The sequence below is a fragment of the Diceros bicornis genome, chromosome 15 (assembly GCF_020826845.1).
Source record: "Diceros bicornis minor isolate mBicDic1 chromosome 15, mDicBic1.mat.cur, whole genome shotgun sequence".
Classification (NCBI taxonomy): Eukaryota; Metazoa; Chordata; class Mammalia; order Perissodactyla; family Rhinocerotidae; genus Diceros; species Diceros bicornis.
This window is the reverse complement of record NC_080754.1, coordinates 29,429,878-29,455,791: the sequence shown is the minus strand read 5'-3', so window position 1 is coordinate 29,455,791 and position 25,914 is coordinate 29,429,878. Positions and strand designations below refer to the sequence as shown.

The following is a 25,914-nucleotide window of genomic DNA, read 5'->3' as shown; positions in this document are numbered from 1 at the left end:
TATTAAAAAAAAATTTTAATCATACAGAAACTATAGAGAATATTTTGAATATCTGTGTACCTATTATCTAGCTTAAGAAAATAAAGTATTAGAAATATAGTTGAAGACCCTTTGTTTTCCACCCTAATTCCATTCTCTGCCTCATCCCCCAGAATTAACCACTGGTTTGAATTGGGGGCTTATCATTCCCATATACTTGCCATTGTCACAGTTTTCTTCATGTTTCTTGTGCTTGGGATTTATTGAGTTTTTTGGATCTGTAGGTTTATAGTTTTCACCAAATTTGGAAATTTTTTCTAAAATATTTTTCCTGTTCCCCCTCCTTTTCTTTAGGGACTCTAATTACATATTGGATGGATCAAATTTGTCCCATAGCTGACTGATGTGATTCATTTTTTTCAGTCTTTTTTCTCTGTGTGTTATATTTTGGGTGGATTCTATTGCTGTGTCGTTAAGTTGAATTAGTCTTTTCTTCTAAAGTGTCTAATCTGTTAATCTCATGCAATTTTTTTTCAGACATTTTAATTTTTAGCTTTAGAAGTTTGATTTGGTTCCTTTTTTATTTTCCATGTCTCATTAACATGCTCATGCTTTCCTCTGTCTTAATGGACGTATGGGATAGATTTATAATAATTTTTATTTATTTATTTATTTATTTTTTATGAGGGAGATCAGCCCTGAGCTAACATCCATGCTAATCCTCCTCTTTTTGCTGAGGAAGACTGGCTCTGAGCTAACATCTACTGCCAGTCCTCCTCCTTTTTTTCCCCAAAGCCCCAGTAGATAGTTGTATGTCATAGTGGCACATCCTTCTAGGTGCTGTATGTGGGACGCGGCCTCAGCATGGCCGGAGAAGCGGTTCCTTGGTGTGCGCCTGGGATCCGAACCCGGGCCGCCAGTAGCGGAGCGCGTGCACTTAACTGCTAAGCCACGGGGCTGGCCTGATAAAATAATTTTTAAAATACCCTTGTGTGCTAATTCTATCATCTGTCATTTCTGGGTCTGTGTTTATTGATTGGTTTTTCTCCTCTCTGGGTTGTATTTTCCTGCTTCTTTACATACCTGGTAATTTTTTATTGGATTTGGCAGACATTATGAATTTTGCCTTTTGGAGGGGCTTAGATAATTTTGTATTCCTTTAAATATTCTTGAGCTTTGTTTTGGGGTACAGTTAAATTACTTGGAAAGAGCTTGATCCTTATGAAGCACCCTTTTAAGCTTTTTTAGTGAGACCAAGTAGCCTTTAGTATAGGGTTAATTTTGTCCTGGTTACTGTGACAGTACTCTTCTGAGCACTCTACTCAGGACCCTGTATATTATGAACTTTTCCATTATTCTTGGCCCTGTGTGAGCCCTGGGGGTTGTTTCACCTACTTCTTCCTAGGGTTCTTTCCCCAGCCCCCAGTTTCCTTATATGCATGGCTGATTAGTTCTGAAGACTCAAGGGGAAGTCTACAGATCTGTGGAGCTCTCCCTATGCAGCTCTCTCCTCTCTGGTACTCTTACCTGTGAATTTTAGACACCTTAGCCTTCCTGAATTCTCTGCTCTGTCTCCTTACCTTAGATTGCTGGACTTTGTTTAGTTTCCCCCTCCCTCTGCTGAAGCCTAGAAACTTTTTCCAGGCAGTTACCTGTGGCATTTAAGGGACTTGCCTCATTTGTTTTTCTTCTCACAGGGATCACTGTTTTGCACTGCCTTTGTCCCGTATCTAAAAATCATTGTTCTTTATTTGTTCAGTTTTTTAGTTGTTTTAAGGTGGGCGAGTCGATCTGTTCCCTCTTGTTATATCATGGTTGAAAACAATTGCCTGTATATAGAAAGCCATTGGTTTCTAAAATACTGTTAATTATCTTATGTGCCTGAATATTAGGTGAGGGGTTGCCATCCCCAAAGGCTTATATTTGAGACCTTCTAGAGTTGCTCATATTACATAGTAATTTCTAAGTTATTTTACACGGCAAATGACTATTTAAGAACACATTGGTTGGGGGCTGGCCCCGTGGCTTAGTGGTTAAGTGCGCGCGCTCCACTACTGGCGGCCCAGGGTTCGGATCCCAGGCACACACTGACGCACCGCTTCTCTGGTCATGCTGAGGCGGCGTCCCACATACAGCAACTAGAAGGGTGTGCAACTATGACATACAACTATCTACTGAGGCTTTGGGGAAAAAAATGGGGGAGGATTGGCAGTGGATGTTAGCTCAGAGCCGGTCTTCCTCAGCAAAAAGAGGAGGATTAGCATGGATGTTAGCTCAGGGCTGATCCTCCTCACAAAAAAAAGAACACATTGGTTGGAAATGTCCTTTCGTCAGTGTCGGTGTGGATGTTTATAGAAGATGCAATGAGTATAGAATTTTACACAGATTAAATAATTATTCCTGCGTATGACCTTAAAATCTGCAAGTATTGGATATTGTGTGCAAGTTTTTTTGAAAGATTAAAAAGTATATTAAAGAGTAATATAGTGATTATATTATAGAGATTATTATTAATATATGCTACAGAACAAATGGGAAAAATTGTCTTTCTGTTATGTGAATAGGTACTAGTAGTGATTTGGATAAAATGTCAGGTGACATTTTAATATATGGATTCAAAAAGTGCAGCATCTAAAGAACCTAGATGTAAGCGAAATTGATGTTTGGAGTCAAAATGATGAGGCTGATAAAAAGTGGCTGTAGTTACAATGATGACCCTAACGTTTAAGGTGAATGTGAAGAATTTGACTAAAATTGTTTTCTGAATGTAAGTGGAAGAAAATAATATTTTAGACATATATTTAAATAATGTGTTGTTAAATATTTATATGTTAATTCAGTCAGTTTAAAGTAGATATTTGGTTATTTAATCTGTATTCTTACAGGCTTATATTTGAGTTAGCAAAACTATTTTAAATAGTTTTTACTGGTAAAATGGAGTATCTAATTTTCAGAGCTGTTTCAGACTGTTTTTAATTTTATCACTTATAGTTTAGATTTTAGAAAGGCTATTATTCTTTAATTCAACAAATATTTATTGAGCTCCTGTTACATTCTGGTCACCATGCCCCCCCCCCCCCCCAGGTGCTGGGCATAAAATGGTAAATATATGAGACATTCTTTAGTCTTGCCCTATTGGAGCTTAGAATCCAGTGAATTTAGAAATTGAAACATAGGAATGTTATATGTAGAAGGACTCTTAGAAGCCATTGAGTTTTTTTTATTTTATAAAAAAGGAAGTTGAGACCTCCCAAAAGAAAATGACTAAAGTTACACAGCCAGTTAATGGGCTGAAACATTTCTGACTCTTGGTATAGTGATTTTCAACCTCCACTGTTAAATGAGGTCTGCTGCACTTAGGAATGCCGTCTCTCTCTGGGCTAGACTACTTTAGATATGATAAAAATTTCACATAAAGAAATTTCACGACACTAAGAGAGAAACCTGCTAAAGAGTTTCACATACCTCTTTATTTTCCCTCACAAAAAGCAGTGCCTAGTTGTTACTTAGATGTTACCTGAGTTGTTTTCAGTATTTTTCCCCAAAATGAAAAACTTTAATTATATAAGGAGTCATGAGCTTTGAGTGAGTTTTACTGTTTCATGTTGGGAGCAAACGATTGTTGGAGTGGGTGGGAAGAAGGGGGTACTCTCTGTCTCCAACAGCGCATGTAATTTCCAGGCTATCTGACTTGCAGAGGGGAAAGAATGTGTTGGCCCATGATGAAATTTACTTCTGCCCACCACCCAAGCCTTATAGCTACATATATATGTATATAGATAGATAGCTGTAACTGGCATTTATTGAGCACTTAACAAGGTTGGCATTATTTTAATTGCCGTTCATATATTATTTCATTTAATCCTTGAAATAGTCCCATTAGACTCTGTTCAAGGTAAAGTCCCACTGGATCTGTTTCAGGTATATCCCATTGGGCTTGAAACAAAAGGCTATCACCTGATAGCCAATCAATAATAGTAATAATAATGATGATGCTTATTTTGTGATAGGTACTATCCAGGTGATGCACATGTCTTAACTCTTTCATAACTCTTGCAGTGAAATTTGGTTTAGTATGAAAGTTGCTGATGCAGCCCATGATATTTGAAACGTGTAGGAGTAGGAGTGGGGTATAAGAAGCAAATGGGGACAGTTCAGTTGTTTGAATTTGAGGTCATTCAGAATATCTGTAAACTATGAGGAAACCTTGTGAACAAAAATTGTAGATAATACTCCTCCTTACTATGTATACATTTTTACAGGAGAGTGTGACTGCAAGCTTATGAGACTGAAAGCCAGTTGCATCCCTATGCCTTATCCTCTGTCAGCCTTTCTAGCTCTATTTCCAGTGATCTTGAGGACAGAATGTGAATTCACAAAGTTAGGCTACTAGGCTACTTCTGGGTTAAAAACAAAGTCTTCTTAAGGAGTTTGAAATGGTACATAGTTATAATTATCTTTTTGTGGTGTTGATTTTTTTATGTTTTTGGTAAACGATTAGGTAAAATGGATTTAGTAAGGCCCTAAAGTTAAAATCTGGCTTTATTGGTAAAATGTTATTATTATTAGTTTTTAGTAAAGAGGGAAGAGGTAAGTTTTAGAAATAATATTTTAAATTATTGCATTTTGTTCTTCCTTCTCCCCTTCTCAAAAATACCACATGGAATATTCCATTCATTACTGCCTGAGAAAGTCATTACTTTGCAAGCTGCAGTTGCTGAAATGGTTTAGCGGAAGAAATGTTTGCTTGCCTTTTTTTTCTTTTTTCAGTGATTTTTTTTTTTTGGTAGTTGTTTTTTGAATATCTAAACTGTAGCAAACAAGAAGAAGCAGATTTAAATTTATATCGGGGAAACCTCGTTGTGGAGCATTTCATCAGATGACTCCCTGTCAACCTCATATCTTGAAAAGAGGGATTAATGAAATACCATCTGAAGCAGCAGTGAACTCTTGTGGAATAAACCTTGACATCTTCCACAGTATTTTGTGGGATAATTTCAAGTTCTTCAGATACAGATTACATAAAGAAGATTGTAGGGCTCGTGACACATTCTGGTTTCTTGTATTTTAGATAGTAGAAAAACTGCTACCTCTAAGAATGGATCCTGGAGAGATCTTGTCACAGTTACAACTTTTTATCTATGGTTTTATCTCACAACTTTATTTTTAATTTTTTATTCATATAGACAATTTAAAATAGTTTGCAGTAAACTGCTTTATGTATAAAGTGTTGTAATGGTAGAGTAATGGATTGCCTGTGCATTGTAACCACAAAGGTAAGAAACAGTATGCTTTCTACATTTCATTGTTAGTGACAGAGACCTTTTTGTTCATAATGTATTTTAAAAATAAAGTGTAACCATTGTTATATTTTTGAAAATAGGTATTTGAATCCATGTGATGCTTAGTTTGTGTCCCTTAGGAAAGATAATATTCTGAAATGTGTTTCAGATAGCTAAAAATAGTGTATTGAGGGGATATTTTTTTCTCTGAGATTTATAGGAAGCTTTTCTCCCAACAGCAAAGGTTTGTAAGGCCTTGATTATATTTAAATCTCTTAAATATGTTCTCCAAGTCCTCCCCCTCTACTTTATTTTCTGTCCCAACATGTCATGTTAGTTGAAAGTATAACTCATTTTGAGAACATTTTCTGGACTCTTCCATCTACTGCAAATATAGTTTTTTTTTTTTTTTTTTAAGAAGAGGAAAATAGCCAAGTTCTGATTATGTTGTCTTTGGAAAGATGTTGATTAGGATTTAAAATGAGTAAACTTCTGTAAGTACTCCTTAAAGTACTTGTTTTCAAGTCTGTTTTGCTCATTTTCCTCAAGTGCAGCATACTTCACTTAATCTCTAAGTTTGATTTCTTTTATTTTTGAGCACCAGTTTGTGGACATTGTGTAATTGTCTAAGATTTAGGAGGCTTACATTTTAAATTTGTACACTGGTTTTTAAAATATGGAATAATTTACTTTTTTGGCTTCATTTCTGTACACGTGACATAGTGATTGTTAGATGAAATTGTTGAAATTTTAAGTTATATTCAGTAATAGAAGTAAATTTGTAAATTCTGAAAGTAGGTTATTCCTATGTAGTGAATTATTTCTCACAAGAGGAAAAGGGAGAAAACTGATAGAAATTAGTTTAGTTTTGTTTGCTTGTTGCTTACAGAGTTATAGTTCAAACAGTAGGAGTTTTGATCAGATGCAAACATGTTCATTATCTGGTCCCATCCTGTTTATAAGGGGATGTCTTCTGTGTGCCTCTAGGTAAACTGTCTTATTGAAATATTCTTAAAGAATGTTTAAAGGGCAACAAGCCTGGAAAACAGTTTTTTTTCCCTCTGAGTTCTTTTCGTTGATATCTGTGATTGGTTCTCCCTGTGATTTACCTTTTATGACTTCATTTTAGTTTTTATTTCTGCTCTTATAGCAAGGTTATTTGGAATGATCTATCTCTTCTCTCTGCCGTATCCTTGATAGATTTTAAAATTGTTGCATTTGACCCTTTTCAAGCAAAAGAGAGCTACTGTTGTTAAAAAGAATTGTATGGAATCAATATCTTAAAGTTTTTATGAATTTTTATTATGTAACTGTTAAAGCAAAAATAGAAAAAGATGTGGGTTGGAAATTAGGAGTCCTAAAACATTATTTCTAGTTACTTTTGAAAGAGCTAAATTAAAATAATTTCTTGTATTATTAGAAATAAAACCCTTTGAACGTATTTAACCAACAACTACAGCGGTAAGAGCAAAATTCTTAATTTTCTTTTCAACTAAAGCGCTACCTGTCTTTTTCCCCTTGGATCTTTGCTTCCTTTTCTGATCTTTAGAGAGCTTTATGGTTTTATATGTGTTTTTAAAGTCTGACAATATAGTTGATGTAATTCTATCATGTTAATACTAAAACACCTTTCCAAGTGAGATTTTTTTCATCATCCGCCTCCCCTCTCTCCCACTTGTGTAGGCACGGTGAGCTAGGTAGGCATGCTGCATCACTGCTACCATGGATACCCTGAAGAACAGGCATGTGGGTTGAGCTAAAGCAATGATGATTAGTTTTCTGGGATTTTTTTCCCCCCTAACTATATGTTCTTCACAATGAAGACTCTTATTGTAAAACGTTTGCAAATGACTAGGTTGTGAGCTGTTATGACTAAATCATCACTGCTTCTGAATTGCCAAATCTTGGCCTCCATTTACAGTAGTAGATTAATGCCATTACTAATTTAAGATAATCATAAATAGCTCTACATTCCTTTTCTGATTAATACATTTTAAACACAAATGTAATGTTTCTTTTACCTCTTAGTGAAAATGAAAATGTATTTCCTCTTTGAATTTTTAAAAATATTGTTCTGAATTTAGATATTTTGCAGGGGAAAAGATCCCAGTGAGCATTTCTATCATGGCAGTATTTCTGATTATTGTTAGTACATACATGGATTTTTATGTAGTTTAATCAGCTTGGATACAATATTTTATTTTGTGCCTTTCCACATAATGTCTTTCTAAGATATTTATTTTTGTGTCTGTAAATCCTTGTATCCTTAACTAGCTCCTTTGTAAATATGTCAGTTGGAGTGGAGTTAATATTGTTAGGGGGCCTGGCTTGTTGTCAGGCCCCTTAACCCTATAGGAAAATTAACTCAGAGCATACAAGGTCCAACAAGTGATTTGGGAGTGTTGTTATAAACGGCATGTTTTCTTTTGTTAGCAATAAAGTACTATGTATGAACTGCCACTAAGGCCATTCATAGTCTGTAGTATAGAGATTTCCCAGCGTCGTTCTGAGAGAGGGAGTTGCATAACCTTAGTACCAGAATTTCTTGCAGTAGAATCATCTTTCCATCTTTTGTTATACTGCTTGTTGATGAAGTAGAAAAGGGATATTCTCCGTCTCTATTCCTTTTAGAGTCCTTTAGCAGAAGTTTAGGGGACAGGAAAAAGACCTAAAAGAAAAAAATTTTTGTGTGTTCTTGACTAAGCTTAGAAAGGAGAAAAGGAACTTTCATATTTCCGGAGATTCTCTTACACTCAGTACCAATTGTTATTATTTTTATTATTTAACTTATTTGCCAAAACTCGGGAGTCCATGTTAACTTGCCTGCTAGGGCAGTTGCTGTTAGGGCAATATTTGAAGTATATGCAGTCTCGGGGGTCTCTTCCAGTTAAAGAATTGCCAGTACGTGTGTTTCAGGAGTTGCAGACCAAGTTTTCATTACTTTGTTAACAGGTCTTTTTTGTTCGTTTTCGTGAGGTGTTTCCTTCTTCTTTGAGATCTTCATGCATAATAATTTTCTCTGTTTGCAAGTCCTTACCCCCAAATCTTACCCTCTAGATTCCAGTTTATAGATTACTTCCTCAGGGAAGCCTTCCCTGATTAAAGTAAGCCCAAGATTAAAGTAAGGTTCCTCTACTTCTATAAGTATACTTTACTTTTCCTTTGTAAGACACAGTATAGTTGTGTATTTGTGTGATTCTTTGTTAATGTATGTTTCTCTCACTGGACTATAAGCTTTACAAAAGTAATTAAGACTATTCTGTTCTCCATGTTATCCCTGATGCCTGACCAAGTGTCTGAGTATCTACATATAGTGGATACTCAGTAAATAATTGTTTAATGAATGAACTTTGGCGCAGATGTTCCAAACTTGTGGATTAAAAAAATGAATATTTTACTTTGTAATGCATTTTAAGTCCTATTTTGAATATGGTTATATATTGACATCCTGGAAAATTATCACTAAAATTTGTGTTTTTATATTTATAGAAAATCAAAAGGATCCAGAACGTGGCCCATCTTCCCAGTGTTTTCACCTATTTTTTAGTTTATGGTGGGGATGGAATACATCATCGTGTCTTGACACTTAATTGGCTACTAGTCGCTTAAATGTTTGACTGATTTGTTGACTGACTGTATATATAAAGTGTGTATTTTTTTTTCTGGCTTATACTTAATTTAGGAGTGACACATCCTTTTTCATTTTATGGGGCTAACTTCCATCTTTAGGCTGCAAAATGTTAACTGACAACTTCAGCACTGTCCAATAGAACTTTATGCAGTGATGGAAATATTGTATATCTATGCTCTTCTATCCATTAGCACATGAAATGGGGCCAGTTTGGCAGAGGAACTAAATTTTAATTTTAATTAATTTAAATAGACTTATAGTATTGATCTCTAACAACCATTCTCATATACCAGCCAACCTCTCACTTATTTACTTCTCCTAAATTTTTTTTTTAATTTTTTTTTAATTTACTTATTTTTCCCCCAAAGCCCCAGCAGATAGTTGTATGTCATAGCTGCATATCCTTCCAGTTGCTGCATGTGGGACGCAGCCCCAGCATGGCCAGAGAAGCAGTGCGTCGGTGCGCGCCCAGGATCCGAACCCGGGCCGCCAGCAGCGGGGCGCACGCACTTAACCGCTAAGCCGCAGGGCCGGCCCTACTTCTCCTAAATTTTTTAAACATTTTTTTGAGTAGTGAACTCACATATTACTCAAAATAAACTCAAAAATCAAAACTGTCATTAAAAAATTTATATAGCTATGTCTCACTTCTATTCCTTCTCTCCCTAGTCCCCGTAGGAAACTATTTTTATTTGTTTCTATTTATCTTTCCAGTGTTGATGCGTATACAAGAATTAAGAATGTTTTTATTTCTCCCTTTCCTTATATAACAGGTAGTTTTATATATATGCAATCTTGTGCCCCTTGCTGGTTTTACTTACAATATCCTGGTCTATTTTATATTTTAGTATACAGAGCTTTCCCTCATTCATTTTTACAGAAATATAGTATTTCATTGTGTGAATATATCATAATTTCTTTAACCAAACATGGACTTTTTAATAAATGACCTGTAACAACTGGTTCTAATTGGAGAAAGATTAAAATTGGATACATACCTAATACTGTATATCATGAAAAATTCCAAATTTTCAAAAGAAATAAATGTATTTTTGCTGGACACTAAAGTTCTTTCTTTTTGCTGTTATAAACAGTGCTTCAGTAAAAAAACTTTGTATGTATGTCATTTTATATTGGTATATAGGTATATCTGTATAATATGGGATTGCTGGTTTAGAGAGTAAATGCATCTGTAATTTAGGTAGCTATCGCCCGATTCTCCTCCATTGGAGTTGTGCTATTTTGCATTCCCACCAACAACGTATGCGAGTGACTGTTTCCCTGCAACTTTGTCGACAGAATGTATTTTCAAATTTTTGTATTTTTGCCAGTCTGTTGGGTGAGAAATGGTGTATAAATGTAGTTTTAATTTGCATTTCTCATATGTTTAAGCAAGGTTTATTATATCTTATACTTTTGTCTGTTGGGTTGTTGGTTGTCTCAATGTATCAGAGATCTTTACATAACAGGGAGATTATCCTTTGTCTATGATATGAGTTGCAGGTTTTTTTCTCACACGTTGTCATGGTGTTATTATTAGTTCTTTTCTGTTCCCTTCTTTGGCTTCTGAATTTTGAGTCAGGGTAAGACCTTCCACATTCCAGAGTTATAAAGAATTCACCCAGGTGTTCTTTTGGTACTTTGTGTAGGATTTCAGTTTTAATCTTTGGACCATTTGAGGATTATCTTGATGTATAGTGTTAGTTGTGGAACCAGTGTAATATTTTTCCATATGAATACCCATTTGTTCCAATGTCAGTTATTAAAAAGTCCGTATGTACCCCCACTGAATTGAGATGCCACTTTTTGACTAATAAATTCTCATATGTATTTGGGTCTATTTCTGGACATTCGATTCTGTTTCATTGGTCTGTCCATTCAATTTGACAGTGGTTTATTTATTGAAGCTTTTTCGTATACTTTAACATCTAATATAGTTATCCTTTCTCATTGCCTCTCTGTTTTTGAGCTTTTTCTTTAAAAAGACTATTTTTTCCTGTTTGATTTTCCATATAAACTTTAGAATCAACTTATCTAGTCCAAAAAAAAGTGTTTCGGTATTGGGAACACCCTCTAAATAAGTAGTATACCTTAAGGAATGTTTCCTGCCCAGTAGGGAGAGGCAGGAGAGCTGGGTAAGTTTCTCTCTTATATGCCTTCCCAGCTACTAGTATAAACTACCAGGAGGGTAGGCAATAGTTTTCTTGATGCCCTAGCCTGGAGAGCAGAATTTTAAATTCGTCTCTTCAAGTTCTTACCAGTTGATTTTTGTTTAATCAAAGACACATTTTACCTGTTTCATAAGTTTTGGCTAGCCCTTTGCTCCATGACTTTATCAGTTGACTAAAATTAACTGCCTTTTGACTAAATGAAATAGGTTTATTTCTGGTGCCGGCTCTGCTTGGTGTTGAATGCTCAGAGGGCTGTGTTGAGAATTCCAACAGGTTGAAGGAAAGAGTGCTGTCATCAATTAGAAGTCTGCCATGGCTGAGGGATTGGAGAAGGGTGGGGGATTTGACAGAACAATGGAATCATTTATATTTAATTTAGTTTGAAAATCCTTACACGTTATTGAATGATCACCTATAGCATTGAAAATGACTCCATTGTTTAGATATTTTATAATTTATTTAATCAGTTAACATTTGGATAATTTCTATTTATTTCTCTTAAAATGATGTACTTGATGCTTAATCTCTGAGTATAACCATGATTCTTTAGGTGAGGAATTTCTAGTATAAAAGATACAAACATTTTTAATGTTTTGATAAATATTGCCACAATTTCTAAACTTTAATCACCTTCAGACTGTTTTCCCAATTAAAATAGTGTGTTATTAAATGTATTTTCACTAAATTATTTCTCCATTTACATCTGGAAATGCTTAATATAGCTCCTAATCTTATCCATAATGATTGTGTATCTTTGAACTTTTCAGAATATACTGTTGTCTTGTTTCTTAACTATTCCACCTCTTTTGTTCATTTTTTATTTCCAATCAGTGTTCACCTGGGGTTCACCTTGTTTGGGACCTACTGAATTGGAATAATAGAGGTTGCTTTCAAGTACTACCCTATTTCTGCTCATCCTTTTACAATCGGATTTTCAAATGAATGAGGATAACAAAGGCTTCCGTTTTTCTTATTTTGTCACACTCTGACTTTTTAAATTCCTTATAGTCCTCATTCTATATATAGTCAGCAGTCACTCAGCTGAAGTTGTGCCACTTAGGGCAGAGAGTAAAGGACAGTAGTTAAGAGCTCAGGGTCTGGAGGCCTTTGAGGTTCTATTCCCAACACTTGATTCCTGGACAAGTCACTTACTCCTCCTGTGTTTCAGTTTCCACATCTCTAAAATGGGGAAAATAATTGTGCCTGCTTTACAGGGTTGTTAAAGATTAATTGATTAATACCTGTGAAGTGTGTGAAACAATGACTACCACATAGGAAGACTTTACTAATTGTTAGCAGGTCTTTCTAATAATTTTTATTAAATAGCAATAAAATGTATAGCTTTCTTGTTGGACAAAACAGTCTTTTCTGGATCATTTGTCTTTCACAGTGTTGGTTTTCCCTCTTTTATAGTTCTTTTTCCTTGCCTTTATGACTAGGGTGCTGGTTCTCTTTCTTTATTAGGGGTAGTGAATGGTTTAGGTACAGCTCTGTTATCAAGGTTAAGCTGCAAGTAGGAATAAAAGGAAAATGAAAAAGGATGAGATTTAAAGACACTTCTGTTGATGCCTGTTTCTGTTTGATCTGTCTCTTCTTTTGCTGCTTGTGTTTTGGATTTTAGAGTTATGCTAATGCCTAGTCTTCAGAGACAGCTCCCTGAATCTCTAGTTGCCAAAAGTTCATGACTGTAATAACTATGATACTTCTCTTGGTGATTAGTGGGAATCATTTTAAATGGATAAAGAAAATGGATTGTCCACGTGTGGGAATAAGTAGATATTTATTTGTGATTCCAATAGGTACTCAATAACTATTTGTTTTAACTGAATAACTGATATAATGGTAGGTGATAAATCATCAGAAATGTTGAATTGTTTTGGCTTATCAGTTTGGGAATTATGAACAGAAAATTTAGCTCCTCTGGGTGAAACAGCTGTCTTTTATTTAAATGTTCATATTTATATGTCAGGGCACTTTTACTTGTGCTAGGTTGTATTAAAATTACAGATTAGTCAGCAGCTCTGAAAGGGATGTGAGACCTTTTAAAAGAAAGTCTCAGTACAGAAGTCAGACGTTTTAGAGTTTTCAAGTTAAATTTTAATAGTGAATAGAAATGCTGCCCTCTACTGTTGGCTAATTGTTTTACTGCCATGTAAACATGTTCAATAACCTGTACTAGGATAATTTTTTTAAGTATATATACTATTAAATTGGAGTATAACTATATAAAACATTACTCTGATAACTTAGTTGTTAAATGATATTTATTCTCTAATGCTCATCCTGTTAAATATGTTCATCGTGTCGTTTTGACTTTCAGAAAACCTTGGATCCTGGAGCAAACTTTAGTTTAGTCTTACTTTCTCATTTCCCATGGTGGACTTTAAGTAGTTGCTAGATTGATTCCTTATGGCTCTGTGATTCATAGCTTGTATTGATAGCTTATAAGCAAACTAAAAATAAGTTGTACAGTTAAAGATACTTTTTCTAAAATAATCGTCATTTTAATTTATCTTATTTATGTATTGGAAATTTTAATCAGTATTAAATAGGGATGTAAGATCTTTGTGTGTTGATTAAAAGAAGGCACTGCCTAAATGGCAATATTGAACAAACTTTAACCTCTGGATTTCATGTTTTTCACTATAAAATAAGGGAATTAGGAGAGATGAGTTTTAAGATTCCCTTTAGCTTTGCTTTGCTGAGTACCTACTGTATATAAGGTACTGTACTATGTATAAGATAGATATGAAAATACAAAGCTGGTTAGTATTGTTCTTGCTCTAGATCGGGGTCAGCCAGCGTTGCCAAATCAGGCTACGCTCATTCATTTACTTACTGTCATGGCTGCTTTCGTGCTACAATGGCAGAGTTGAGTAGTTGCAACAAAGACCATATGACCAGCAAAGCTGAACATATTTACTATCTGGCCCTTTACAGAAAATGTTTGCTGACCCCTGCCCCAGATGAACTTCTGGTCTGGTGCAAAAGATAAATATCTAAAAAGAAAATTTTAAATTGATGTTTTTAAATGACACATAGACAAAATGCTAGGAGTATAAATAAAGTTAGTATGCAGTAAAGGAAAATATGCTTTTGTCATTAGCACTCTTCTCCTAGTTCAGTAGTGTACTCACATCTTCTAATAATTCCCAGAGATTCCTGTTCATCAGACATTGGCAGGTATCCTGTTTCACAGCCTCGTTATTATCATCATCATTATAACTTTTTTTTTGTGAGGAAGATTAGCCGTGAGCTAACATCTGTTGCCAATCCTCCTCTTTTTGCTGAGGAAGATGGCCCTGAGCTAACATCTGTGCCCGTCTTCCTCTACTTTATATGTGGGATGCCTGCCACAGTATGGCTTGATAAGCGGTGTGTGGGTCCATGCCCGGGATACGAACCTCCGAACCCTGGGCCACCAAAGCAGAGCACGTGAACTTAACCACTATGCCACCGGGCCGGCCCCTGTTGTAACTTATTTTTTGGTAAAATGCACAAATCTAAGTATGCAGCTCAGTGCCTTTTTATAACTGTGATCACTACCCACATAAAGATATGAAACATTTCCAGTACCCCGGAATACTTCATTTTGTCCTTTCCAAAACAGTATGCCCTCTCCAGAGGTAATCTTTTTTCTGACCTACATCAGTTTAGATTAGTTTTGAACTGCTTGTAAATATAGTCATACGTATACAGTTGCTTATGGCTTCTTTTACTCAGCGTCTATGTCATTGTGTGTGTCAGTAGTCTGTTTTGTTTTATTGCTGTGTAGTATTCTGTTGTATGAATATACTACAGCTTGTTTATTCTGCTATTATGGGAATTTGAGTTTTTTCCATTTTGGGGCTATTATGAATAAACCTGCTTTGAACATTTTTGTACAAGTCTTTTTGTGGACATATGCACTTATTTCTCCTGGGTATTTTTCCTGAGAGGTAGAGTTTTAAATTAATCTTGTAGAGTGCTTACCAGAAACTTTCTGTTTAATAGGACAAGATGAGAGGGAGACATCAAAGACATATTTTCACTTACTTTATAAGTTTGACTAGTCCTCTGCTCCATTACAAAGTGGTGACTTTACATTTCTTCATAAACCCTGTGACTCAGGCAACCTACCTTTTGAGTAAATCAAACAGGTTTTATTTCTGATGCCAACTTTGGTTGACGTTGGATCTTTAGAGGTCTTTACTGAGAATTCTGATAACAGGTTGAAGGAAAGAGTGCTGTCATCAATTAGTCTTTGCCATGGCTGAGGGATCGGAGAAGGATGGGGGACTTGGCAGAACAGTGGGATCATTTGTATTTAATATATTTTGAAAAACCTTACAGGTCACTGAATGCAGTTCTATAGCATTTAAAATTACTTCATTATTTGGATATGTCATAAGATTTCTTAATTTCGTTTATTGTACTTTTCACTTTTAGAATGTCTGTTTGCTCTTTTTTAGATTCCATTTTTCTTTTTAAATTGATTATTCCATCCACTTTGTATATCCTTTCCTCTGTGTTGTTATTTTACATATTTAAAATTGCAATTTAAAGTCCTTTTTCTTCTGGTCATCTGTGGTTCTATTGTGGGTCTACTTTAGATTGTTCTTCTCTTATTTTCATGTTTTCCTGATTCTTCCCGTATCTTGGAATTTTTTTGTTGTGTACTTTACATAATATGTAAAAGAACCTTTGAGATTGAGCCAATTTTCTTTCCCTTTCAGGAAGCTGGAATGAAACTAACCAATTAGAAGTTGAGTTTGTTTAGGGCTGGGTTGCTGCATTAGTCACTTTCGGCTCACTTGTATTTTCAAATATCATAAGAGTGAGATCAGTTCCATGTCTTTCATAGGTCCTTTCTACCAGCGGGACTTTAGGATCTAAGAGCTGTGAGGCTGCAGAAATGTTTCACGGCTTTTCCAGCCCAATTCCTAGCCTCATACACTCTTAATACTCTCAGTAAATATCCCATTAGTGTGACCCAATGTGTGGGGACAACAAACTCTCCATTTTGGATTCCACCATATTCCAACTTGTCATGCCAACCCACATGTCATTAAAAATTCCTCTCCTTACACCAGCAGAGTTCCTTAATTTGTATCAGGCCCAATCCTTTGCCTACCTGGGTCTAAATTTGCCAAATACTCCATTTAGGTAAGTGTCTGCCTTTTTAAGAAAAGGCTCGTTTCTTTGGAATTTGAGTTCTTTAGACTAATTTGTGTTCAGAAATTTCCATTTTTTTAAAATTAAACTTTTTATATTGTGATGATTATAGATTCATGTTAGTTTGTAAGAAATAATAGAAATCTTGCATGTGCTCTTTACCCCGTTTCCTCCTGTGGTAACTATAGTACAGTATCACTAATCAGGATATTAACCTTAATACAGTCAAGATACAGAACATTTCCATCACCACAAAGATCCCTCGTGTTGCTTTTTTCTAGCCACACCCACTTTCCTCCCACCCCCCCATCCCCTTCTTAATTTAAGCCATTACTAATTTGTACTCGATTTCTATAATTTTGTCATTTCAAGAATTTTGTGTAAATGGAATAATAAGTATGTAACCTTTTGGGATTGGCGTTTTTTTACTCAGCATACTTTTCTGGAGATTCATCTGGAAAATGGTGTTGTGTATCAGTAGTTTGTTCCTTTTTGTTGCTGAGTACTATTCCACGATATGGGTGTCATTCACCTTTTGAAGGACATCTGAGTTTTTCCAGTTTTTGGCTGTTACAGATAAAGCTGCTATTAAACATTCACGTACAGGTTTTTGTATGAACGTGAGTGTTCAATTTCTCTGGGATAGATACTCAGAAGTGCTGGGTTATATGGTAGCTGCATATTTATTTTTTTAAGAAACGGCTGAACTGCTTTCCAGAGTGGCTTTACCATTTTACATTCCCATCAGCAATGTATGAATGATCCAATTTCTCTGCATTCTCGCCAGCGTTTGGTGGTGCCCCTATTTTTTATTTTAGCCGTTTTCATAGGTGTGTAGTGATAGCTCATTGTGGGTTTAAATTTACATTTCACTAATGGCTAATGATGTTGAACATCTTTTCATGTGCTTATTTGCTATGTGTATATCCTTCTTGGTGAAATATCTCTTCATGTCTTTTGCCCATATTCTAGTTGGATTTTTTTTTTTTTACTGTTGGGTTTTGAGAGTTCTTTGCATAATCTAGTATACTAGTCCTTTGTCGGATATGTCATTTACAGATATTTTCTCCCAGTCTGTAGCTTGTCTTTTCATGCTGTTATTAGGGTCTTGCATGGAGCAAAAGTTTTTAATTTTGATGAAGTCCAGTGTATGAATTTATCCTTTCATGGATTATGCTTTTGGTAGCAAATCTAAGATCTCTTTGCCTAGCCCTAGGTTTTGAAGATTTTTCTCTTATTTTAAATTAAGTCCATGATCCATTTTGAGGTAGGTTTTATATTAAATGTGAAACTTGGGTTGAGATTTGTTTTTTGTTTTTTTTTTTTGCCTCTAGATGTTCAGTTGCTCCAGCACTGTTTGTATAAAGCGCTGTCTTTCTTCCATTGAATTGTTTTTACAATTTGTCATAAATTGCTTGGGCATATATTTGTGGGTCTATTCTGTTCCATTGATCTATGTGTTTATCCCACCACAAATACCACACAGTCTTGATTACTGTAGCTTTATAAGTTTTGAAATTGGGTAGACTGTTTCCTCCCACTTTATTCTTTTTCAAAATGGTTTTAGCTTTTCTAGTTCCTTTGCCTTTCACAATAAATTTTATAAATCTTATCTGTATCTACAAAACATCTTGCTGGGATTTTGATAGGGTTTTAATTGTTTTAAAGCTGTATGTCAATTTGGGGAAAATTGACATCTGTACTATGTTGAGTCTTCTAATCTATGAACGTGGTATGGCTCTCCCTTTATTTAATTTAATTTAATTTAATTATCTTTAATTTCTTTCATCAGGTTGTGTAGTTTTCAGCATATAAGTCTGGTACACTTTTGTTAGAGTTACACGTTAGTGTGTCATTTATGTTTTGAGTGATTGTAAATGGTACTGTATTTTTGATTTCGATATGAACATATTCATTGCTAGTATATAAAAATACAGTTGACTTTTGTATTTTTATCTTGTATCCTGTGACCTCACTAAACTCACTTATTCTGGGAGTTTCTTTGTAGATCCCTTGAGATCAGTCCTGCAAATTGGGACAGTTTTATTTCTTCCTTTCTAATCTCTATGCCTTTATTTCCTTTTATTGCGTTGTCGTACTGGCTAGAACTTTCAGCACTAGGTCGAATAGGTGATAAAGGCAGACATTGTTCCCTTGTTCCCAATATTGGGAGAAAGCCATTATTGACCATTAAGTGTAATGTTTACTGTAGAGTTTTTGTAGCTGCTCTTTTTCAAGTTGAGGAAGTTTCCCTCCACTGTCTTTTCTCTTGAGAGTTTCTGTCATGAATGGGTGTTGATTTTTGTCAGATGCTTTTTCTGCATCAATTGATATAATCATGTGATTTTTCCTCTTTAGCTTGCTAATATGGAGGATAACATTGATTGATTTTCAAATATTGAACCAGACTTGAATCCCTGGAATAACCTTACTTGGTCTTGATGTGTAATAGTTTTTATATGTTGCTGAATTTTATTTGCTGATATTTTGTTAAAGATCTTTGCATTTATATTCATGAGTATTATTGGTCTGTGGTTTTCTTTTTTGGTACTGTCTTTGCCTGACGTTGTTATTAGAGTAATACCAGCTTCATAAAATTTATTGGGAAGTTCTCTTTTTTTCTTGTCAGTCTTACGAGATGTTTGTCAATTTTATTGATTATTTCAAGGAAGCAGCTCTTTGTTTCGTTGATTTTTTTCTATTTTTTTTTGTTTTCAATTTTCCTGATTTCTGCTTTTATCTTTATTTTTTTCCTTCTACTTGCTTTGGTTTTTTCCCCTATATTCTTGAGGTGGAAGTTTAAATTATTAATTTGAGACTTTTCCTCTTCCCAGGTATGCATTTAGTGCTATAAATTTCCCTGTCAACACTGTTTTAACTGTTTCTAACATATTTTGATATGTTGTATTTTCATTTTCATTTAGTTCAATGTATTGTTTCAAAATTGCCCCTTTAACTCACGCTTTATTTAGAAGTCTGTTTTCTAGTTTCAAAAATTTGGAGATTTTTCCTATTATCTTTCTGTTGTTAATTACAAGTTTGATTCCATTGTGGTTGGAGAACACATTCTGTATGATTTCAGTTCTTTTAAATATGTTGAGGTTTGTTTTATGACTAAGGTATAATCTCTCTTGGTATATGTTTTGTGGGTACTTGAAAAGAATGTGTATTCTGCTGTTGTTGGGTAGAGTGTTCTATAAGTGTCTATTAGATCCTGATTGCTGATGGTTTTGTTGAGTTTTTCTATATCCTTGCTGATTTTCTGTGTATTTCTGTCGGTGGTTGAGAGAGGAATGTTGAAGTCTTCAACTATAATTGTGGATTTGTCAGTTTCTCCTTATAGTTCTGTCAGTTTTTGCTTCATACATTTTGCATCTTTGTTGTTGGGTACATGCACATTTAGGATGGCTTATGTCTTCTGGAAGGATTGACTCTTTTATCATTATGTAATGTTTTTCTCTTTTTCTGGTAATTTTCTTTGCTCTGAAGTCTAGTTATTTGACATTACTGTAGTTGCTGCTGCTTTTCTTTGATGAATATTTGCATGATATATATTTTTCTATCCTTTTAGTTTCAGCCTGCCTATATCATTGTATTTGAAGGGAGCTTCTTGTAGACAGCATATAGTTGGGTCATCATTTTTAATCACTCTGCTAATCTCTATTTTAATTTGTGTAACAGAGCATTTACATTTAATGTAATTATCAATATTTTAGGGTTTGTCTGCCAGTTTATTTTTGTGTCCTGTTTTTTATTTATGTTTTATTTTCCTGCCTTCCTGTGGGTTACTTGAGCATTTTTAAAGAATTTTATCTTATCTATAATGGTTTTGAGTGTGTCTCTTTGTATAGCCTTTGTAATAGTTACTGTAGGTATTACATTATATATACATAACTTATCAGTCTACTCGTGTCACTTTACCAGTTCAAGTGAAATATAGAAACCTTACCTCTTTTTACATCCCTCTACCCTTCCCCATACGTAATATAATTATTTTAACTATTTCTTCTACATGCTTGTAGAACCACATCAGACAGTGTTATAGTTTTTTCTTCAGCTGGCACACATTCAGAAAGCTCAAGAGAAAGCAAGTGGATTGTATTTACCCATATTTTTGTGTACCTTGTTGTTTTTTCATTCTTGGTATTCCAAAGTTCCTTCTTCTGTTGTTTCCTTTCTATTTAGAGAACTTCTGATAGCCATTTTTTAGGGTAGGTCTTCTGGTGACAAATTCTTTTTGTTTTCATCTGAGAATGTTTTGATTTTCCTTTCATTCCTGAAGGACTTTTCCTAGATATAGAATTCTGGGTCAACCATTCTTTTCTTTCAGCAGTTGAATAATATTGTACCTGTTCTTCCGGCCTCCATGTTTTATGATGAGAAATCTGCCATTATTGGGATTGCGTTTTCCTTAGAATTAATGTCTTGTTTCTCTCTGGCTGCTGTCACGATTTTTTCCTTATCTCTTGTTTTCAGGAGTTTGTGCTGTGTCTTGACATGACTTTTTTGGGGTGTATATTGTTGGAGGTTTGCTTAGCTTCTTATATCTTCATTATCTCTGTGTGCTCCAGTCCTACCCTCTGTCTTCTCTCCTTCTTGAAGTTAGATCTTTTTTAATAGTCCTGCAGGTCTCTGAGACTTGTTTTGTCTTGTTTTGTTTTTGTCTACTTTTTTCTCTATTCAGATTGGATAATTTCATCTTGGTTATTGTGCTTTGAGTTCTACCATTTCCATTTAGTTCTTTATATATTCTTTTTTCTTTGCTGTGACTTTCTGTTATTTCATTTGTTTCAGGCATATTTGTAATTGCTCACTAAAGCATTTTTATATTCGCTGCTTTAAAATCTTTGTCAGATAATTCTAACATTCTGCATCTTGGTGTTGGCATCTATCGATTGTCTTTTTATGTTCAGTTTCTTGTTTCTTTTATTACTAATTCTTCCATCTTACTGTGATTTCTATATCAGCATACAAACATGCTCTGCCTTTTCCTAACTTAAGAAAACTCTCTCTTGATCACCCATCTGTCCACTTTTATTTCCCTACTCCCCTTTATAGCCACATTTCTCTAAAGATTTATCTAGACAGGCTGTCTCCACTTCTTACCTCACATTAACTCTTAAATTCACTTTAATTTATCTCAGTACTGCATTTAAATTCCTTTTCTCAAGATAACCAGCAGCTTTTCTGTTGTCAAATGTAATGGACGCTTCTCTTCTAATCTCCATCCTTTTAATAGCATTTGCCACAGTTGACCATTTTGTTTTTCTTCAAATATGCTTCCCCTCTTGGCTTTTGTGATAATGTAGTCTTCTGGCTTTTTTATAATCTCACTGGTTCACCAGCTTTTTATTTATTTATTTATTTTTTTGTGAGGGAGATCAGCCCTGAGCTAACCTCTGATGCCAATCCTCCTCTTTTTTTTTTTTTTTTTTTTTTTGCTGAGGAAGATTAGCCCTGAGCTAACATCCATGCCCACCTTCCTCTATTTTATATGGGACGCCACCACAGCATGGCTTGACAAGCAGTGCGTCGGTGTGCATCCGGGATCCGAACCTGTGAACCCCTGGCCGCTGCGGTGGAGCGCGTGCACTTAACTGCTTGCGCCACTGGGCTGGCACCTCACCAGCTTTTTAAAGTTTTCCTCTGTCTTACTTATAATTTGGTGTTTCCTGGAGCTCTGACCTGGCTCTCTTTCTTTTCTTTATTACTGAGGGTGATCTCATTTGTTCCCTTGGCTTTAACTATTACTTACATATTGGTGACTCCCAAGTTTATATCTCCAGGTGTCTTTTATAGATTTGATATACAACATCTGACTTGGATATCTAATAGGCATTTTTAATTTAAAATGTCTGATAACTTTCCCATTTCTTCCCCTACTGTGTTTCTCCAACTAGAAACCTGGGAGTCATGCTTGTTTCCTTCCTTCCTTTCACTCTGACATCCACTTCCTCAGTAAATCCTCTGCACTCTACCTTCAAAATATAGCCTTAACCCTTCTTCTTATCAACGCTATTAGCACCCATGTCTAAACCGTCATCATTTCTTACTTGGACCCAGGTTCCTGGTAGTTGATCTCTCTGCTTCCACTATTGCCTATGTATATAACCCATTCTCTACATAAACCAGGATGGAAAAAAAATCTAAATCAAATTCTCATCTCTCCCTTGCTTAAAACTCTTTAAATGGCTCACAATTTCAGTTAGAAAAAAAATCCAGTTAGAATATGCTTATTCAGGAATGCTAGATGCTACATGAGCTAGAGTCTGGCTCTCTTTCTGACTTAAGCTACTCTTCTCCTGGTTGACTCTGCTCTAGTTATACTAGCCTTCTTTCAGATCCTAAAATCCCAGTACTTTTGGATCAGCCACTCCTACTGCCTGAAAGCTCCTCTTCTTGATTTTTACATGTCAACCTTCTTCTAGTCCTTTAGGTTCAGCCTCAATGACACCTCTCAAAGAGGCCTTCTCTGACTATCCAAGTAAAACCTTTCCTATTCTCCTTGACCACACCCTATTTGTTTCCTTTTTAGTGCTTATCACACTGTAATTCTTTGCTTTGGTTAGTTTACAAACCTATATGGAAAATAAAATTATTAAATGAAATAGAAATTTTTTGATATGTAAATAAAAATCTAATATTTTTAATTTTTGGCAGTCTGATATTTTAAAAATATAACTCAGAGATCAGACATGTGGCTTTGAATGTTCCAGTTGAAGGACACATTTAGAAAATTTACATTTAATGCAATTATCAGTATACAGTCATGCATTGATTAACAAGAATACATTCTGAGAAATGTGTTAGATGATTTCATTGTCATGCAGACGTCATAGAGTGTATTTACACAAACCTAGATGGCATAGCCTCCTACACACCTGGGCTATATGGTAGTAATCTTATGGGACCACCACCATTGTATATGCAGTCTGTCATTGACCAAAACGTAGTTATGCAGTGCATGACTGCACTTAGGTTTAAATCTACCATCTTGCTGTTTGTTTAATATTTGTCCCACCTGTTCTTTGTTCTTTTTCCTTCTACTGCCTTCTTTTGCAGTAATTGAGTGTTTTTTATGATTCCATTTTATCTCCAACTATTGGCTGATTAGCAATACTTCTTTGCTTTATTGTTTTAGTTGTTTGTTCCAGGCTGTAGAGTCTAGATTCACAATATGCATTTTTAAGTTATCATAGTATATCTTCAAATATTATACCAATTAATGTATAACCTTACAACTTACAACCTTACAACAATACACTTCCATTTTCTCCTCTCTTCGTTTGTGCTTCTATCACACATTTTATTTCTACATCTATTGTAAATCCTATAAACCATTGTTTATTGTTTTTTTCATAAAACATTATCTTTTTCTTTTTAAATTGACTTAATATTTTAGAGCAGTTTTAGGTTTACAGAAATATTGAGAAGAAAGTGCAGAGAGTTACAGTTAATGAACCAATATAGTTTACATTAGGGTTCACTCTTCATGCTGTATATTCTGTGGGTTTTGAAAATGTATAATGACATGTATCTACCATTATATAATCATACAGAATAGTTTCGTTGCCCTAGAAATCTCCAGTGCTCCACCTATTCATCTCTCCTTTCCCCCTGTACCCCTGATAACTACTGATTTTTTTTCTGTCTCCATAGTTTGCCTTTTCTAGAATATCATATAGGTGGAATTATACAGTATATAGCCTTTTCAGTTTGGTTTCTTTCACTTAGTAATATGCATTTAGGGTTTCTCCTTGTCTTTTCATAGCTTAATGGCACATTTCTTTTTATTGCTGAATAAGATTTCATTGTATGGGTATACTGCAGTTTGTTTATCCATTCATCCATTGAAGGACATCTTGGTTGCTTCTAAGTTTTGGCATTTATGAATAAAGCTGCTGTAAACATCCACGTGCACGTTTTTGTGTAGATATAAGTTTTTAAATTATTTGGCTATATACCAAGGAGTGTGATTGCTGGATTGTGTGATAAGAGTATGTTTAGTTTTATAAGAAATTGCCAAACTATCTTTCAAAGTGGCTGTACCATTTTGCATTTTCACCAATAATGAATGGAAGTTCCTATTGCTCCACATCCTCACCAGCATTTGATGTTGTCAGTGTTTTGGATTTTAGTCACTCTTATAGGTGTGTATTGGTATCTCGTTGTATTTTACAGTCCCCTAATGACAAATGATGTTGAGCATCTTTTCATATGCTGCTTTGCCATCTGTATATATTCTTTGGTAAAATGTCTTTTTAGATCTCTTGCCCATTTTTAATTTTTTTTTTGGTTTTATTTTCATATTATTGAATTCTAAGAGTTCTTTGTGTATTTTGGTTACTAGTCCTTTCTCAGATCTGTGTTTTGCAAATATTTTCTCCCAGTCTGTGGCTTTTCATTATATGAACAATGTCTTTTTAAGAACAGAAGTTTTTAATATTAATGAAGTCCAACTTATCAATTTTTTTCATAGATCATGCTTTTGGTATTATATTCAAGAGTTACCATCTAACCAAAGGTCACATAGATTTTCTATTAGTTTCTAGGAGTTGAGTTTTACAATATTATCTTCTAAATAAATTTTAAAATCAAGAATAAAGTGTTTAGATTCACTTATATATTTACTATTTTTTATGGCTTTTATTATATTTTGTAGATCATCTGATTTTTTTTTCAGCGTGAAGAACTTCTTTAACATTTCTTGAAATGCAGTTCCTCCAGTGATGAATTCTCGTTTTCCTGAAAAAGTATTTGCCTTTATTTTTGAATGATATTTTTGTTGAGTATGAAATGCTAGGTTGACATTTTTTTTTTTTTTAAAAGACCTTATATGTGGTTTTTCTGATAAGTCTGCTGTGGTTCTTATCTCTGTTTTCCTATTTGTAATGTGTCCTTTTTCCTCTGGTTGCTTTAATTTTTCTCTTTCTGGTAGATTTTTAGTAATTTGATTATCTTGTGTCATGGTATGTGTATGTGTATGTAGGTGTGAATGTGTGTGTGTGTTTTCTGCTTGGGATTTGCAAAGCCCCTTGGAGCATGAGTTTATAGTTTTTATTAAATTTGCAAAATTTTTGATTATTTTTTAGAAAAGTTTTTTCCTGCTTTCATCTAATTTCTCTCCTAGGCTTTCAATTACATGTGTGTTAGATTTCTTGATATTGTCCTGTAGTTCACTGTGGCTGTATTTATTTGTTTTTTTCTCTCTTTCCTTCAGTTTAGATCATTTCTGTTGCTATGACTTTAAGTTCACACATTTTCTCTGGTGTCTTATCTGCTGTTAATCTCATCTAGTGGATTTTTCATTTCAGATATTGCATTTTTCATCACTAGAAGTTTCATTTACTACATTTTTATCGCTTCCATTTGTGTCCTTAGGTTCATGTTTTCCTTTAAGTCTTTGAACATATGTATAATTTTATAAAAGTGTCTCAGTTTTTCTGTGCTAATAACATCACCTGGTATTTCTAGATATGTTCCTATGGACTGATTTTCCTTCTGTGATGGGCTGCTGCTTTGCATGTCTTTGCATTTTTCATTGGATGCCAGACATTGTGAATGTTATCGAGTGTTGCTGAGTCTTGTTTTCTCTAAAGAGTGCTGATGTTATTTTTGGCAGACAGTTAAGTCTTTTGCAGATAAAGTTGATTTTTTTTTAAGATTTCTTTTTAGGCTCTTTTAACGTTTGGTCTCC

The 25,914-nt window shown here is 34.6% G+C and overlaps 1 protein-coding gene across 10 annotated transcripts in view; it reads left to right on the top strand.

Annotated features, from left to right (window-relative positions):
• The window catches only part of DLG1 (discs large MAGUK scaffold protein 1), a 289,399-nt gene that overhangs the window by 34,040 nt on the left and 229,445 nt on the right, over positions 1-25,914 (top strand). The window lies entirely within an intron of this gene.